The sequence below is a fragment of the Hemicordylus capensis genome, chromosome 2, assembly GCF_027244095.1.
Source record: "Hemicordylus capensis ecotype Gifberg chromosome 2, rHemCap1.1.pri, whole genome shotgun sequence".
NCBI classification, from domain to species: domain Eukaryota; kingdom Metazoa; phylum Chordata; class Lepidosauria; order Squamata; family Cordylidae; genus Hemicordylus; species Hemicordylus capensis.
The window spans coordinates 84,637,365-84,655,780 of record NC_069658.1 but is presented as its reverse complement, the minus strand read 5'-3'; the positions used below and the strand labels follow the sequence as shown (position 1 = coordinate 84,655,780).

At 44.7% G+C, this 18,416-nt stretch overlaps 2 long non-coding RNA genes across 5 annotated transcripts in view; one reads left to right on the top strand and one right to left on the bottom strand.

Annotated features, from left to right (window-relative positions):
• LOC128346859 (uncharacterized) overlaps nt 1-8,615 on the top strand; it is a 43,120-nt gene extending 34,505 nt beyond the window's left edge. For both annotated transcript variants that reach the window (XR_008317245.1, XR_008317244.1), the window contains one exon: nt 8,371-8,615. This is a non-coding gene — a long non-coding RNA (uncharacterized LOC128346859). The remainder of the gene's footprint in view (nt 1-8,370) is intronic.
• LOC128346860 (uncharacterized) overlaps nt 7,718-18,416 on the bottom strand; it is a 29,025-nt gene continuing 18,326 nt past the window's right edge. For all 3 annotated transcript variants that reach the window (XR_008317247.1, XR_008317248.1, XR_008317246.1), the window contains one exon: nt 7,718-8,395. This is a non-coding gene — a long non-coding RNA (uncharacterized LOC128346860). The remainder of the gene's footprint in view (nt 8,396-18,416) is intronic.

Below are 18,416 nucleotides of genomic sequence, written 5' to 3'. Positions count from 1 at the left end.
ATTACTACTGGGTATTACTACTATAAGGTGTGTCAGAACTCTTCTTACTGGATGAAACACTAATGTTTAGAATGAGCCTTATATTCTGAAGGTGGACATGTGAATTTTTTCCCCAGAAACATAATGCTGCAATGGGAGAATGAAAGTTTTTGAAAATATAATGAATTAAAAATATGCACACTATCTTAAAAAACAAAAAGACTTTACATATATACCATAATGTATAAGGTAGATTCAGAAGACCAGCTTTTCTACCATGAACTGACCAAGGGGAAATCATAATAAAATAACTAATTTAATCTTCATGTAAGATAAATATTAAGCTGTACATCTGACAACAACTTGATAATTACAAATGGATATTACAAATCCACATGGTTGGGAGGAGTGGAGCAAACTGTTTTTTCTTTTCTATGCAGCTTGCAAGGGCAGACTTTTTCTAGCCTTTGATTATTTTTCTAGCCATTGATTATTACTCTAGATCACGTCCAAGCATTTGTCCAAACATTTGCCTTTCTTTACTTGCTCTAGGAGTGAAATATCTGTCCACACAGATTCCAATATCCAGTTTCATTTTTTAAAAGCAACTTCTAGGACTTCATGGTTATGAATAAAAGTGTGGCTAATGTCATTTTCACAAGGAATGCTTGTGAAATTAATTAACCAATTTGCCTTTCCAACATCTATAAAATAAATGAAAGAGCAGTGTTGACTGATATGCACATGCAGTTGTAAAAATGGCTTCCTACTGCTTTCTATCTGGAATCAACAATGTTCACATGTTCCTCCAGAGTAAAGCTAAGGCCTTTTCACACAACTGTTTGGGGGTGGGTTGGAGAGGTCCTACCCCATTAGCAGCACACAAGCAGAACCTCTGTTTGGATCAGCAAATTTAGGAAACACATGATTAAGCCAGGCCCGGCATCCGTTGTATCAGAAGCTGATAGACCTCTGGAGTTTCCATACCTTCCCAACCTGCATTGCACTGTCAGTAGACTGTAAAGCCTTATTATGTCACCAGCTGCCTTCTGATTACACACAAAGGAGAAGGAGGCATATCCAGCTCTGCTGAAGTGGCTGGAGTTACAAGAGCATAGAGTGTGGTTTACAGAGTGGCACATCCATGGATGGCAGCTCCTGTAACCATAAACCCAGGCCTGCTGCATCCCGGTGACTGGATAGAAGATGCAAGTGGATCCACACAACCAGAAAAGCAAGATCTCCTCTCCTCCTACCTTGGTTAAGAGCAGGGTATGAAAGCTGGGCTACCTGCCTTTGAGCAATATGGGCTGGAGGGATTTTTGTGAGTTCACAGAATCATGCAAACCAAGGTTACCTGCCTCCTGAACTGATTTTGATGATTGTGTGAACGGGCCTGTATTCTTAGTACCACTTGTGAAATCTTTAGAAACAAGCTGTATAAGACATCCAGGGGCCAGCTGTCTCTTCTTCTGAATGATTCTCATTTTATTTTCTTCTCCAGACAAAGCTTTTTGTCTGATTCATGATTTGCCTTAACTCTCATTTCCTAATATGAGAGTCCCTAAACAAATTAAGTCTCTTGAAAAGGTCTAGAAGTATATCCTAAGTTGATTGTGTGTGAATGGAAGGCAGTAAGGGATTTCTCTTTGCATAAAGGTGACCCCCCTTCCCTTGGCAGCTCCCTATGCTTCCCTGCTCTGATTAGCCTCTAACCTTCAGAGGTGGATTTTCAGCAGCCACAAGGGCCTACTGTAAGGGGAAGGATTCAAGGAAGTTCCCCTGTGAGAAACTCCTCCATGCATGCTTCTTAGAACAGCACTCATTTACGATGCAGTGGCTGATAGCCTAACAAAGCACATGCACTGGTAGGGTCTGCAGAGATGTGCCAGGAGCCCCAGCACACTCCCCTAGTTCTAGTGCATTTGCTCAAGGGGGCTAGTACTTGAGAGCACTGCATGCCCTCCAGAAACTCTCTGTAAGACTGGACACACATCACTGAGGGCCTGTGACCTGTTTCTGCTCTTACAGAGAGCTTCTAGAGCAGGGCTGCTCAACTTCGGCCCTCCTGCAGATGTTGGCCTACAACTCCTCTGTAATCCCTGGCTACTGGCAATTGTGCCTAGGGATTATGGGAGTTATAGTCCAAAAACAGATGGGGGGCCAAAGTTGAGCAGGCCTGTTCTAGAGTGAGCAGTGCTCTGAAGTATTAGCCCACTTGCGCAATAGTGTGCATACAGGCAGACTGAGCCCTTTCTTACAATCCTGTGAGTGGGCTTGAGGGTGGGCAGTGGGGAAGGATCCAGAAGCTGTTACCAGAACTACCCCTGAGCGCTGGCTAGATGCTTTGGCTGTACTTTTGGCTTAGTGGGGGAATTAGCTTGGCTGGAATTAGCTTGGAATTAGCTTGGAATTAGCTTAGCTGGAATTAGCTTGGAATTAACTTAGCTGGAATTAGCTTGGCTGGAGGGAGCAGTTTGGTTCCAGTACCACATTTGAGCAAGTTTGGTGTCTTAGAAAAGATCAGGAGGCAGAAATACAGTTCAAAAGTTTTATTAAGTGTCAATGGGGGTACAGAAGGCAAAAGTTTAATTAGGCAAGTCCATAAATCTTAGCTGATATTCTAGATGGAATTATGGCTGTCAATAATTTAGCTTGATGTCCTAATTATCAATCGGTTGGCTTAGCTAAGGTGCTTAGACCAGAGCCTGGCTTAAGACTGGCCATGGAAAGTGCTTGAAAGCAGGGAGGCTGAAAAGAGAAGGGGAGGGGAGAGGAGGCTTACAAGGGCAACAGGTTAGTTTAGTTATCCTTCCCAGTTAAGGTGGTGCATTTGTTGCACATTGGCAGAAGTCTCCTCACGAGGAACAGGCAGAAAAGTGAGAAAGAGAAACAAGGAGCAAAAGGCCCCAACCCATCTGCATGAGAGTCCATAGGGTAGTGACAGATTCTGAGATGCCAAACAGATTCTGTGATGCTGGGTTCAGGACTCTGAGGCTATGTGTTTTGCTAAGAGCATATCTATTCAAAATAATACCCTGAGGTGAGACTAGATAGAGGGGTACTCTCTGGGCTACCCCAAAATCAGGCTGTCTGGCAACACAGCTTACTTTCACTGCAGACAATCCAGAAGAGTTGCTGGGCGTGTGGATCGCATGCCCAGATGAGCCACTGCTGCAACAGGCAGTGCGGAGGTTTGGGGGCTGGGATGCATCATTATGGCCCCCAGAAATCCCATAACAGAGTGCACACATGTGCGGTGCATTCTAGGGATCCCCCTGGCAATGGCTGGGAACTCGCTCCTGTATCAGCACAGGCAGGAAGCAGCCGGTGCTGACACATGAGAAATTAGTCTGGGTTAAGGGCACACCCGTGTCCTTAACCTGGTCTAACTGGTGGGCTCCCTGGGCGATTTTGATGCCAAGGCACTGCTGGGAGCCACACAGCTCCCAGCAGTTCTCACAGGCAGCCAATGTGGGCTTAGCTGCCCTAGCCCACATTATTTTGGCTGTTTGTATGAATAGCCTCGAGGTGTTGCACGAGAGCTCCTGGTGCATCCGGGCAGACCTTCCTAATGCAGGTGCATTGTTAGTCAGGATATCCGTCAATACTTTTAAATGTAAATATAGAGAGCCTTAATTTACTGTACATTATTTATTCAGAGCACAAAGTAGAAGTCTCCAAGGAATAAAATTCAGCTTTATTAAACACATATAGCTCTTTTCCATTGTGTTTCAGAGCAATGTTTAAATACATATAATATGTAATTTGTTTTATAGCCTGTAGTTCTAAAACTAATCTCAGGTTTATTGTTCAAATATTGCCCATACCTCACACAACAGCAAGTATGCACAAAGAAGCCTATGGCATTTATGATCTGGATGGTACCTTCATGTGGATGTAAAATTATAGACTGCAATAAAGGCTTTTAGTGAATAAAGTATAACTATGAAATAGCAGCAGAAAGAGGAAATTTTTGAGCATGTAAAGGTGTTTTTAGGGTTGATTTATTTTCTTTTCACTCTCTTTAGCATTGCACTGCCTTTTCTTGCCTTCTGAAATCGGAGGTTTTATTGTATTTTCGACTGCCAGAATATCTGCTAATGAGGGCAGGAGGGATGTGAAGCAGACTCAACTGAACATATCCAATAAGCTCTTATTGGCTTTAGCAGATGATGCTTTTGCATTTAGACAAATGGAACTCAATGGATTTTTCTATTAGGAGCTACAGCCAGCACAAACGCAAAAAGCCAAGCATACACTGAATATCAGCCCAGCGCACAATATTCATGTTTGCAAGAAAGATTATTTGCTCAAATGAGATCTTATTGTGATGATCAAAACAACATGGTCTCCATCATTATCATTACCAAGAGCTGCTCAAAGAAAATGAAAGGCTTGTTTTCCCCCTTCCTTTACCTTTCTCTGGTCTGGACAAGATTTGCTCCCGAGAAGTTTGAGTCAAAAGATGCCCTGACCTCTGCTCCAGGAGCCTGCAGCCCAAGGGCATGTGCTCATAAGGGTTCAGATGGGGTTCAGATGTGCAGATCCAGTGCCTGGCAACTATTGTATCTCTGTGCTAATGGAGGACAGCAATGATTGCCTGTTATGTCACATATCCTACCAGGGGGAGGCTGAGAACCTGTCACAAAGCAGCCCCCTTTTTCCACGCTTCTTTTTATTGCAAAACAACTTTGAAAGATCTAAGCGGCTTTTGGGAATTGTAGGGAATTATTTCCAGACAGCTGAACACAATTAGGTACTTGTGCTGTTAATGTTTACTTTGAACAAATCGAATGCTGCTGGACAAGTCCAACAAATAATGCAACATTCCTCCCCTCTGCTCTGTGATGTTCTTATTTATGGTATCCTTAATTGAGTCTGTGATGCTGAAAGGTGGCTTTGGCAGCCAACAGAAAGATTCCAAGCAGATTGAATTGTACATAAACAGATGCTAGTGGAATTTCAGGCAGAGGTCACTGTATGAAAGCACAAAAGCTGTTGCCTTTTTAACTCCATAGTTACACTTTTTGCTGAGTGATGACCATACCTTGCCTAACTGATGTACAATACCAAGATGCTAATTTAATATTGTCTAGTGATCGGGCAAAATAGCAGGGCCAGGACATTTTTGTGGCTTTATGGGAGATGGATGTGCTCTTCATAGGGCTTTTAATTTTTAGTTTTTAGAAAGGGGATAGAATATCCATACTTGGCAAGAAAATGTAGAAATAGATAGAGTATATTAGCTAGAGCTGAAATGAAATGATGGAAAATTTCAAAATGCATCACATCTTGAAAATCAAAATATGACCTGTTTGACAGATTGTGTGTGTGTGTGTGTGTGTGTGTGTGTGTGTGTGTGTGTGTGTGTGTGTAAAACAATAAAGCCATAAAACCCAGCACAGAAGCAGCAGCAATAAGGAAACAACAGGGGGGGGGGAAACCTGGGTAAAAAGCCACGATTTTACTCTGTGAAAGGAGAATAAAGTAAACCAGTTCTCTCTGGCTGGGAACCCCTGTTATTACATTAAATGTGGCACTACTAGGCTACTGTACAGAAAATGGATGAGCTTTTGATTTGGACTGTGTTTGCCTCTGAGAGGCATTTTTCTTGGATTGTTATACTATTCAAGTTGGTGCTTAATTTAAAAAAACATACTCTTAACCTGTAATCCCATAATCCCAGGAAGATTTGGACTACTTGGGGTGTTTGGAGGAGTAGAAACTGCAGGTGCTCAAAGGGGCATTTTAAAAGTTGCTGCTGGAATCACCACAAGTTTGTTAATCATATACGGCATTACTTGTGCAAACTGAGATGCCAGAGGAGTTCTGTGAGCATAAAAGCAGCTGGTTGTGACATCTGAACTGGACTTCAGAGTACTTCCCACCTCTAGTTTGGTTTTGTTTTTCCAGGGAAAGGAATCTGGCTCCGATCCATATCACCAATTCTGTTCCCAAATTAAAAATAATTTTACTAGCGGACACCAGCAAATAGCTGAAATTGAGAATCGTTTCTCTCCTGCCTCAACTAAAAGCAGAAATCCAAGTGCGGAGATCGGCACCTGTTTTCTTAATGGTTGTTACAAGTTTCCAACATATTTTAACTAATCTGATGTTGTTCATGACTTTGCACATCACATGAATGTCTATATGGATAGTTGGAATAAAAACCTTGAGTATGTAAACCAGGTGTTATTTTATTCTAAACTTATTTGATCAATGCAGATTATTAGCACTCAATTTGTACTCCATCTAAAACAGCCTGATGACCTGTAATGACTAGGATTTAAGTCCCGTAATCTGAATTTATTTAACAAGATAATTAAATATTTAAAGTCAGTTCATTTACAGGCTAGAAAGGATTATCTCTCAGCAAATGCATATTCCTGTCCCTTCATTAGTATGCACAGCCGCACCTCCCCAATTTTTGTTATAGCTTGTCTTTCAAATCTCATATCTCCGTCTTTGGCATAGCAATTAGGGCTGTAAAAAGCTTTCGTTGTCCTAGGAACAAAGGGAAAGGAGAAAAGGATGAAATGCTGAATAAGGCAAAATGGATCTAGTCTGCAACATGGTGGAGAAAAGCACTCAGAAAAGTTAATTAAGCTCAGGAAACAGGCAGCAAGATAATTAAAATGAGGCTTAATTTTATACGGTAGGCATTCTGCACTGTTTTTGCCCAAGACTAAAGGGATGTCATGTAGAGAGAGAAACTCTGTGTCTTTGATCAAATTCTCAGAAAATCATTATGTCTGATGTTAAGCAGCTAGATGTATGAATGTGGTGGGATAAATGCTTCTTTACATTTCTTAACAATGTTACTATAGCTGTCAACAAACAGGAGCAAGCAATTTGCTGCTGCAGTCAAGGAAATATGTAAGTTGATTCTTTGCTAAAATAAATATTTCCTGAAGGTGCTGTGGTTATAATCTTATGTGCCAGGTTAAAAGAATTTGTTTAGCAGGAGGGTGAGTAAGGGGTGGCATAACAGAGGTGTATAAAATTATGCATGGCGTGGATAAAGTAGATAGAGAGACACCCCCCCCCCCCAACCTGGCACTCATCTATTGAAGCTAAATGCTGGGAGATTCAGGACAGACAAAAGGAAGCACTTGTTTACACATGTAGTTAAACGACGGAATTCACTGCCACTGGATGTGGTGATGGCCACCAATCTAGATGGTTTTTAAATTTATGGAGGATAGGTCTACCAATGGCTACTAGCCTGGATAATTGTATATTTCCATCAGGATCAGAGGTGGCATGCCCCTGAATACAAGTTGCCAAGGAGCACCAAGAAAAGGAGCCATTTTCCTCTTTCCCCCACTTGCAAGCTTCCCAAGTGCACCTGGTTGGCTACTGCATGAGGCAGGATGCTAGACTGGATGGGCCTTGACCTGAACCAGCAGGGTTTTTCTTTTGTTCTTAAAACATGTACTTGAGATTAAATTGTTCTGAAGACTACTGTATTCCCGTTGTACAGTATAGAACTTGAGCAGGCAGAAGTAGGTGGTACTGTTCTAGATGGCCACGCCTCTTCTTCCCCTTCTCTCCCCATGTGATGTGTAGTAAAACATAATGCACAATGTGATGACTTCATGGTCTGAGCCAATGACGTGAAGGAGGCGGGGTGACTTGGGGCATGATGACAACATGTAACACACTTTGCATTACTAATCGTTACCAGTGGTGAGGGGAGAGGAAGGCAGACATGGATTGCTGGTTCGCTGGCAGCTCTTGTTCCCCAATAAAGTTTATTTCCGAGTTTATTTCCACCCAGACAATGGTTCACATGCTATACTTGAATGAAAAATTAGGCAGCTCTTTCTAGCATTTCACTACCATGCAAGTTTGTTGTGAATACTGCACCTACTCAAAAAATTAACAGGAACACTCCCAACTCTGTTGACAGACACAGTGTGCTTGTGTACTGACAGCATGATGAAGCCATTTTTCCTGCAAGCTCTCCCACATTTATTTATTTATATTGTTAAATTTATGTACTGCCTTTCATTAAAACAATCCCAAGGCGGTTTACAGCAGAATTTAAAAACAAGATTGTAAAAACGACACAATTAAAATATTGAGCTAACAATATCAAACAAATCTGATTTAAAAATTTAAAACACAAGCATACAAAATACAAAGTAATTTTAGCAACAAGCATCCTGGGAGTTAAAGTTTAAACATGATCTGTGCCACTCCATTCCTGTTCAGAGGCTTGAAATCAGGGTTTCTTCTTTCTTTCTCTTCTTGTTTGCTCATGTTTACAGTCAATTAACTGCATGAACTACTTGCTTATAGATGATAATGTCATTTCGATGGGATACTTTGATTAGTAATGACATTTTGATGGAATTCTATATACAAACTATTTCTCTTTTTCAGGGATTAGGCTGAGATTTCACTTCACCTTAAAAAAAGAAGAAAGGAAATATTAAGGATGACGTAAAGCTGTAAGAAGAGCTTCAGCTATGCAATAGTACCAGGTTTTAAAGAACGGGCCACAAGATTGCATGATGCATTGTTCTCTCTGGTGTGTAGATTTTGCCTGCACCTTTGTACAGGCTTTGCTATTATGTATAACCGCTGGTGCCTGAGTTAAAATAAAACCAGATACATTCTCAAACTCATTTTCCGAACCCTGATTAAATCCAGCTTCCCAATCTTTGTTTAAAAGTGTAGCTGACCTTACAGCCCACTCCCGATCCCTGAACGTTGGCTCCTTGTACATCAGAATGAGCCTAAGAAATCCATTTACAGTATAAGCTCTGACCTCTCACTTTGTCGGTGGCCTTCCTTGGCATAATGTGGCTCTAAGTTGTAGGTGATTTGCTATGCATGATCACACCTCCAGTTAATTAAACTTATCATTTTCAATTATAGTTTTTTCTCCTGGATGCCTTGCACTGTTGTTGGTGAGGTCATAGATTAATAGAGAATGAAATGCAGATTGCGAGAGTAGCCCTGCTAGGGGCATTTTACTGTGTGTGTTGTTTCTGGTGAAAGACCTTCAGTTTCTACATCAGGTATTCACTGTATTTTGGCAGAACATTAAAATAGTGACTTTTTTTTTTTTTTTTGGTATTTCAATGTGGCAGCTGCCTGATATTTTAGCCCATTATGTCTTTTGAGAACAATATACCCAAACCCATCTTATTTCCTCAGAAGTGATAACATATATGCAAATTAAATCAGAAATTCAGCAGGGGCAGAGAAAAGAGGATTAACACCCACATATCATTTTCCACTGTGACAATTTATTAATTCTTAAAATGAAATGTATGGTTGCATGTAAAACTGATTCCATTAGACATTAATTATTACTCTAAGATCAATATTCTCATATGCTCCCAGAAATTCCAGTCACTTAGAGCTGGGAGAAAAAAGAGATAGTATTTTTCCTTCTTTTTGTTCAGATCAGTCCTTGGTTTTGAGCACTACTGGCAAAGTTATGGCTCAATCATAAAGATGATCTTTTCCCCGTAAGTATTTGGACTACTAATCTATGGTGCTGTGGCATGTGGTTAAAGAGGCAATGGTTATATAAGTATTATCAGCCCAGTCCCAAACATATTTACTCAGAGGTAAGCCCCATGCAGTTCAATGAGACTTCCTGATAAGCAAGTTTAGGATTACAGCCTTAGGTCTACTTCATACATGGATATTCATCATTTGATAACTGCCGCATCAAGCAAGCAATACTGCAAATGTTAACTGGGCAAAGAGGCACTTTTTAAGGTAATGGCTGCCTAGGAGAGGGAAACAACTGTCCCTGATCATTTCAGCACATCTCCCCCAATTCGTGGCTGTTGCTGGTGTTCCCCTTTTAGACTGTGAGCTGCTCTAGGACAGGAAATCAGTTCTGATACGTTTTGTTATATAAACTGATTTGTGAACTTTTTGGTTGAAAAATTGTATAAAGTTTCTTCTTCTTCATCATCATCATCAATAAATTAATAATGTTATGTATGCAATTTGAAGCTTAGCACCACAAAGTTATAAAATAAAACTAGCTGACCCCGCATAGAGCATCTCTCCCTGCAGCTCTCTCATTTGTTTGCTCTCCCCCTGCAGCTCGCTCGCTCGCTCTCCCCCTGCAGCTCTCTCTCTCGCTCTCCCCCCTGCAGCTCGCCAGAGGCGTAACTAGGGAAAACGGTGCCCGGGGCAAGCACTGAAATTGCGCCCCCCCGCCGCCCCCCCCCCAACATACATCTGACTGACACACATGTTGACATAAAGTCAAGCAATATTAAACAGAACATCATTCTAAAATATTTGTTAAAAGGTTTGTTAAATTGTGGATGATGCAAGTCAATTAATAGTACTAGAGAGAGACATGATTGAAGTGTTCAAATTAATTCATTTACAATAAACCCACTGCAAGGTTCTATAGCTTTCCAGTCATCACTCCCCCTTCACTGCTTCAACCCTCTCTTCACTTTCTGTGCTGAGACAACTGGGAAAACAGAAAGTATCCTTAAGGCACCCCAGATCTGGCCCAGGAGTCAGATCTGTTCTGCAAAGTACAGTGGCAACCACACAGATGGTGCACAACAGATGTCCTGAAAATCTCAACTTTCCGATTATCATGAATGCAGAACCAAGACTGAAAGCATTGACAGTTTAGAGAAGCTTCCACTTGGTACCAACTGTTATTGAACTACAACTCCCATCATCCACAACCACAATAAATGTAATTATTTTATTTATTTATCAAATTTATACCCGGGGCAAACTTACGTCTCTGAGTGGCAGAGTTGTAAATGGGAGTTGTAGCTCAACAACTGCTGGTGGACAGAATAAGAACAGGGCTGTAGCTCAGTGACAGAGACCATGCCTTGCATGCAGAAGGTCCCAGATTCCATTTTCTGACCATTCCAGATGGAAAAGACACCTGCCTGAAATCCTGGAGAGCTTCCAATAGTCAATGTAGACAATACTACCGGAGATGGACTAGAGTCTGACTCACTATAGCAGTGCTTGATACCTTTCAGCAAACCCAACAAAGCAGCCTCATTTAAAGGCTCCTGGGATGCGGGTCGGGGACTTCTGATGAAATGGTCCCTAGCCCACAAAAAGTTTATGCCACAATAAAAATATAAGTCTTTAAAGTACAAAATAAAGTACTAATCAGCATAACTAACCAAGGCTGCAGATCTTGTGTGTTTGAGTGTTGAAAGGCTCAGCAACGCACATGACCCCCAGGTCTTTCATCTGCTACCTCTCGATCCAATTGCCAGCTTTCTTGCTTTCAGCCCACTGCTCACTTCAACACACACGAACCCCTGCCCCACACATGCCATCCTACTACTCCAGCAACTTCCCACTTCTTCATCACATCTCCAGTCTCCCCATTCTAGTGGATCACGACACTTAGCCACACCCCCTCCCACTGGTCACATCCCCAGCGGCCACCCCGTCCCCGCGTCATTCACTCACCCGCGCCCGCGCCCGGTAACAACATCGCGCTGTGTCACCCTGGCCCAGCCGCGGCCTGCTGCTGTTCCCTTCCCACCCCCAGGGGTACCGGGGTCCCAAGCGTCCGGCCACCGCCCGGCTCTGCTGATACATGGCACAGTCAGGGAGCGGCTCCCCTCTTCTTCCAGCACGGACGACCACCCCAGTGCCTTTCGCCTCACAACCCGCCCGCTACACCCGGCTAACCCACGGCGCCTGCTCTGGTAGATTGTCCATGTGCGCAAGCGCAGTACTCTAGTCTCCTTGGCTGAAGGAGGAAGAACTACGCACGCGCCACTACACCGGCTCAGGCTGGGAGCAAGCGCGATCTCGGAGACATTTTGCTTTGCCACTGCGCTTGCATAATGAGAGGGTACTATTGCCCCTATGAGACTTCCGGTTCTCCATCGCAGCAGTTGATAGAATCCTCCATGTGCGGGGCAACGAAATACATAAGAATATAGCGCGATGTTATACATGTGTTTTCTCGGAAGTAAACCCCAGGGTACTCAGTGGAATTTAATCTCAAGAAAATGTGCAGATTGAGCTTTGAAACAGGCATGATTAGAGACACCTTTTGTTGAAGTTTTTTGAGCAACCATGCTCCTAATCCCTAAAGTACTTTTCTAGCATGCGGGCGCGGAAGGGACTGCTCGTGGGGGAGGGGGCGCCAACACGCTCCCTTGACTGCTGCAGCACTGCTGAAATTTGTATTTTTTAAAAAAATTGGGGGGGGGAATCAGCGGGGGTCATGGTGGCGCCCCCCACGTGACCCGAAAAGATGGTGCCCGGGGCACGTGCCCCCCTGCCCCCCCTATCGTTATGCCTCTGCAGCTCGCTCACTCTCCCCCTACAGCTCACATGCTCGCTCTCCCCCTGCAGCTCGCTCTCTCGCTCTCCCCCCGCAGCTCGCTCACTCTCCCCCCGTAGCTTGCTCTCTCACTCTCCCCCCGCAGCTTGCTCTCTCGCTCCCCCCTGCAGCTCGCTCTCTCGCTTTCCCCCTGCAGCTCACTCTCTCGCTCTCCCCCGCAGCTCGCTCTCTCGCTCCCCCCCGCAGCTTGCTCTCTCGCTCTCCCCCCGCAGCTCGCTCTCTCTCTCTCTCCCCCCGCAGCTTGCTCTCTCTCTCCCCCCGCAGCTCGCTCTCTCTCTCTCCCCCCACAGCTCACTCTCTCACTCTCGCCCCGCAGCTCGCTCACTCTTCTCCCCGCAGCTCGCTCTCTCGCTCTCCCCTGCAGCTTGCTCTCTCGCTCTCCCCCCGCAGCTCGCTCTCTCGCTCCCCCCCGCAGCTTGCTCTCTCGCTCTCCCCCCGCAGCTCACTCTCTCACTCTCCCCCTGCAGCTCACTCTCTCACTCTCCCCCCGCAGCTCGCTCTCTCTCCCCCTGCCGCTTGCTCGCTCGCTCTCCCCCGCTACCTATTCATTATGTAGCTGATAGATAGGATAGGTCTTTCCTATCCCAAATGTATAGCCACCTAATGGCGCAGAGGGGAAATGACTTGATTAGCAAGCCAGAAGTTGCCGGTTCAAATCCCGCTGGTATGTTTCCCAGACTATGGGCAGCAGCAATATAGGAAAGATGCTGAAAAGCATCATCTCATACTGTGTGGAAGATGACAATGGTAAACGCCTCCTGTAGTCTACCAAAAACAACCAGGCAGCTCTGTGGTCACCAGAAGTAGACACTGACTCGACAGCACACTTTACCTTTATCCCAAATGTACTTCACCAATAAGTCAATTTAGTTTAGACTCTAGAGTGATCTCCATGCGTGTTACTGAAATAGCTGCTTCACTCTGTAACTGGAGTGGTAGCTTCCTTGGTGCTTTGCTAAATAATCATAAACCCCAACAAATTATGGGGTCACCACTTCATTACAACCATCCTCTCCATGGTAGGTTTTCCTTCAACTGTCAGTAAAACCCCACTGTAGCTGTGTAAGGTGATTTTTAATCACCTCCTGAAGGGGCTCTTTCCTCCCTCACGACCCATCTTTTTGCAGACCCCTACCTGATATCCTTTTATATAGAGAGATTCCTCTCATCCTCAATCAAGAACATCTTCCAACCAGTAACAGTTGCATTCCAACTGACCTTAACCATCACAAGCTCCTCCTCCTTATCTGCATAGGAATCCCCACTGCCCAATCACCACAGGTGCTTCTGCTCTCACAGGCTCCTTCTCCATATTTGCATATGGAATCCCCACTGCCTAGTCAGGTGCTTCTGATTGCAAACTCTGCCAGCCAATCGCCTCCTTTCTACCACGTTCCCATGCATGGCCCGACTTGGAGAATTAATAATATAGATATGCTCTTAACTTAATTTGCTCTTAACTAAAATTTGCCCTCACATGTTACAGTTGGCTCCCCTGATGTAAACCAACTGTATCTGCAAATCAGGAACATCTGAGGCTTTATTTTACTGGCTGACATCCAGACTCACAAAGCAAGCATGCAGCAATGAAAGTTCTATCATCCCTGTTCCACCATTCTAGACTAAAGTAGTGTGGGCACTTGCGCAGGGTGTGGGGAATTGTGGCCAATCTGCTCTTCCCTTTGCAGCATTCTTTGCCACCCAAAAAATATGTCCCTGAGGGTCACACAGACCTCAGGGAATACTTTCAGGTGACACAAAACACTTCACATGGAAGGACAGATTGGCATAAATTGTGAGTGCCCATGCTGCTTTAGTTTGTGCATGTCAGTCACTGAGTCAAAACACTGATCCATCTAACTCCCTACTGTCTAAAATGACTAGCAATGGCTCTCTGTAGTTTGAAGAGGGGATATTTTTCAGATCTACCTGGAGATCCCAGGAACTGAGCCTGGGACCTTTTGTATGCAAAACATGCACATTTTACCCTTTCCCCCAAACTGTATGATCACCTTGATCAAAGCAAGCAACGAGTTTTAAAATCGTTCTGCTCTAATCTTGAAAACATTGAGAAGTGATGCAGAGTAATGTACTGTTCAGACACTCCTCCCACACATCTTTTGAATGTGTGGGAAAATGGGATTGCATTGCTAGCCATTGCTGTACACACCCATTGGCCACACTGATACAGTGGTTGCTCATTTGGGCCACTTCCAGAAGTAACAGCAAACGAGAGGCAAATGTGCCAGAGGTTCGGGTTTGTGGTTGTCCAAATGCATGAAACTGTGGTTTCGTCACCAAGTAGCAGGTCGTTTTTCAATCCCAAACCTGAATTTGAACCTTAGGTTTCTGGTGAGTTTTGCTGCTGAAACTTCAGGTTCCAAAGGACCATTGTTTCATCTGAATTCTGCCGCTGCTGTAACCTGGGTTTTGAGCTGAAACCATAGAGAGGGTGGCTCAGAACAGCTCAGAAATGGGTCAGTTTTATGCTAGCTGTGCTTCTCGCTGGCCACCTCTCTGAACGGTTGCCCCGCTCTCTGCTGTCTCTGCACTCTTCCTGCCATTGCCTGGAAACAGGAATGCCACATCTCTAGCATTCATCCATTTAAGAGGAGAGAACCACATTGGAGAAAGCTCACATGTCTTATGGGCACCCCTTGTCCATCCAAACAAGAATGATGGGATGACAAGATGGGCACAGCAAAAGAGTTCTCCAGCAATTCAGGACTGCAGAGATTTTATTTTATTGATTGATTGATTGATTGTTAAATTTATACCCCACCTTTCATTAAGAAAATCTCAAGGTGGCTCACAATAAAATTTAAAAACATGATTATAAAAAAAGACACATTAAAATATTGAGCTAAAAAGTATAAAAACAAATCTGATTAAAAAAAATTAAAAACACAAGCATAAAAACAAGATATGCACACAAATACAGGAAGCCCCAGTAACAGCAGAAACTGAGGAACTTGGTTGTTTCCCCACAAAGGGCACACATGAATACCATGTCGCTTAGCAGAAATAACAATGTGCTGACCCCGTGCATAAACCCGTGGAAACCCTGGCTGTGGAAACCTTCCTGTTTTTCAGTCATATAAAGAAAGAGACAACACATAGCCCCACGAATTCGGTGTCTGTTTCTTTCCATTTGATTAGATTTCTTGAGAAACCTGTAATGCACACCTTGGCATATTGCCCAGCATGCAGGACCTTTAATTGGAATTACCATACAAAATGTTTTGACAGCTTCCATCCCGGGAAGTGGGGGGCACATACCCAAGGAACCCTTTCATTAATAACAGACATGATCTAGTTTGGCTGCCCAGCAAGGCATCTTTTCAAAGGTGTTGCATGCTCTGTCTGGTTGGGCAGCAGGGCATTGATTTCCCTGGATGCCTGGACAGTGTCTGTAACTTCAAGGTTCCCATGGATGATTCTGCTCCCTCCAACTCTATAGAGGGGTGCCCTCAACACTCTTTCACTGCTAGGTAATTTTGGTGCCTGGACTTGAAGGGCTTCGGAGCCCTCCTCCCTGAGTTAAAATTAAAAGTTTTTAAAAGTTATACCTGCTGCAAACCATGGTGCCAAAAGGTCAGGGCAGGGCTCCAAGGTCAAGGGGGGCTCCTGCCAGCTGCCACCCCACCCCACCGCTGCCCCACTGCCCCTTCAAAAAGTAAAGCATGGCCGGGTTGTGGGGTGTGTGGAAGTGAGCCGATTAGGCCTCCCCCGCCCCCGTGGACCTGGTGACAGTGGGATGAGTGGGATTCAGGAATTGCCGCTGGGCTTGATCTCTTGGCCCAGCGGCCCTTGAGAACTGCGAGGAGCTTCCTCGCAGTTCTCGGAAATTCCAGTGTGCCGCTCCACATGAGAACTATGAGGAAGCTCCTCACATTTCTCAAGGGCCCCTGGGCCAAGAGGTTGAGCCCAGCAGCTGCTCCCAAGTCCTGTTCCACCTCTGGCAGAGCGGAGCACACCATGGCCCCATCCCCACTGAGGCCTCTGCCCAGTCCCTGCCCACTTTTGTGGCGGCCTGCACAGATGGCCGCCACTGCCAGTACTACTCGGAGGCCTCCCCAGGTGGCGGAAGACCAGGCCAGATCCCCATGGCCTTGCTTGGGTCTGAGACAAAGAGACATGCACATGGTGGAAGGTGGATAAAAGTCATTTTAATCAGAAAAAAAATAAAGGGGTAAAAGGCTTACATCCCTTGAAACACACACTACTGGGGATCCCATTGCAGTAGGGGATGTGGCTCTTTTTGGTGTTAGTCTGAGGCACTTTCACGCTAGTCCATTGGTAAGAGCCAATTAGCACTCCAAAGGGGCTGCCTTTTATAGTTGATTACAATAAGCATCACTTGCTGGCGAATACATGCATGAGCAAAACATGGCCAACACAGGTACATTGAGAGACAGTATAATGAGCAAGGGTCTCACACAGAACCTTGGCAATGCATTAGGTGATGCAGCTAATTATATCACTAACTAAAACAAGGGAGCCCAGCAGAGATGAGAGGGAGAGAGAATGCTCAGGCAAGATGGCTGTCCTGTGCTTTCTACACAGGGACTGTCACATGCATTACTCTACATTTCATGGCTCACAGACACGAAACTTTCCCTCCTCATGAGACAATGGTCTTGTGCAAGGGGATCTTTCCCTACCATGTCACTACATTATCCAAATGATCTGCCTTGCATCTGCGCCCCCCCCCCCCCGGCATGGAGGTACCCCGGACTGGTGTGCTACCATGTGTACCAGCAAAGGAAAGTCTACCATCAACAGGATAACCCAAACCTTGGGTTTAAAAATAGCCCCTAGATTTTTAAAGTGGTTCTGTTCTGTTTTTTTGTACCAGTTTGGAGGGCCCAGCCCCTTCCGCTGGAGTGCAAGCATGCAGTCTCCGCCATAACTCATAAGCGAAATCATCCAATGGGAAGCAGGTCATGAGCTCTAGAGTCCTGTGTGACAATAAGACATGCAATAGATGTACTCTCCCTTCTCCGAAGGACCGCTTTCTCATGAGTGTCTGGCCATGGAGACATGCATGAGGGCCAGAGGGCTGTTGCTGCCTAGCCCAGTTGCTAGTTCCATGCAAGCAACACTTTCCCCAGTTCCAACAACTACTGTGAAGCAGGAGTCCAAGCGCCGCCTCTGACAGTCTGGTCTCCCCACAACACATTTCCATGGATTTTTGTGCCCCCCCACAGCCACCTGGCTTGCCAGGAATCACTCAAATCTGAAGGTACCCTGCCTCGGGATGCCCACGGTGCCAACTTACATACATTGCAATGCTGGTCCCTGCTTGGCCCATTTGGCTGTGGACATAGGATCCATCCCCGTTTTTTCTAGGGGGGTGCACAAATGTCTCCGGCAGCCACCAACAGGGCAGGGAGCGATTCCCTTAAAAAGCAGGTAACCAGCTCCTTATCTGCTCGACTCTGCCCCGCTGCTTTTCTGGTGGTGGTGCCCACTTGCCAAAAGGCTGTGTGTGGCTGCGGCACTGTTCCCTGCAGCTTCTGCATGGCGTTGGCATACACATGGGTGGCGCAGATGCAATCATAAAATGGTGAGGCAAGCAATCATAAAATGCCTAACATATTGATCCTAACCTGAGCTGAAGGGAAATACTACTTAGCATATTGGGTTGATTATCAAACCCCTATGCCCTCAGTCCTGAAGCTCTGTGCTTTTGTTGGATACATGCTGAACTCTGCATGGAAACAGACTTCCCCATGCAAATTATTCTTGCAGATTGGTTGAACGTATTAAAAAAATGTGCGATGTGAGACAAAATGTTGTATCTAGCATCTGGAACAGTACACATAGTTGAAAATTGTTGAAAATTAATGTACATGTCCAAACTTGGCATAGTTGTCATTGCAGCGCTTACATTAATTTTTGCTTGCTGGGGGTGGGAGGCAGTTTGATTCTAATTATTCTCTTCTCTTTATACCACAAAATGTCACCAGTGCTGCCAAAACAGACATTGTGGGCAGTTATGAAAACCTGATGATCTCTGGATCCAGGATATTTGTTATGTTAACCTATCTCACAAGGGTAAAATAAAAATTTATTTTTATCCATTGAGAGCTGTTAAGAT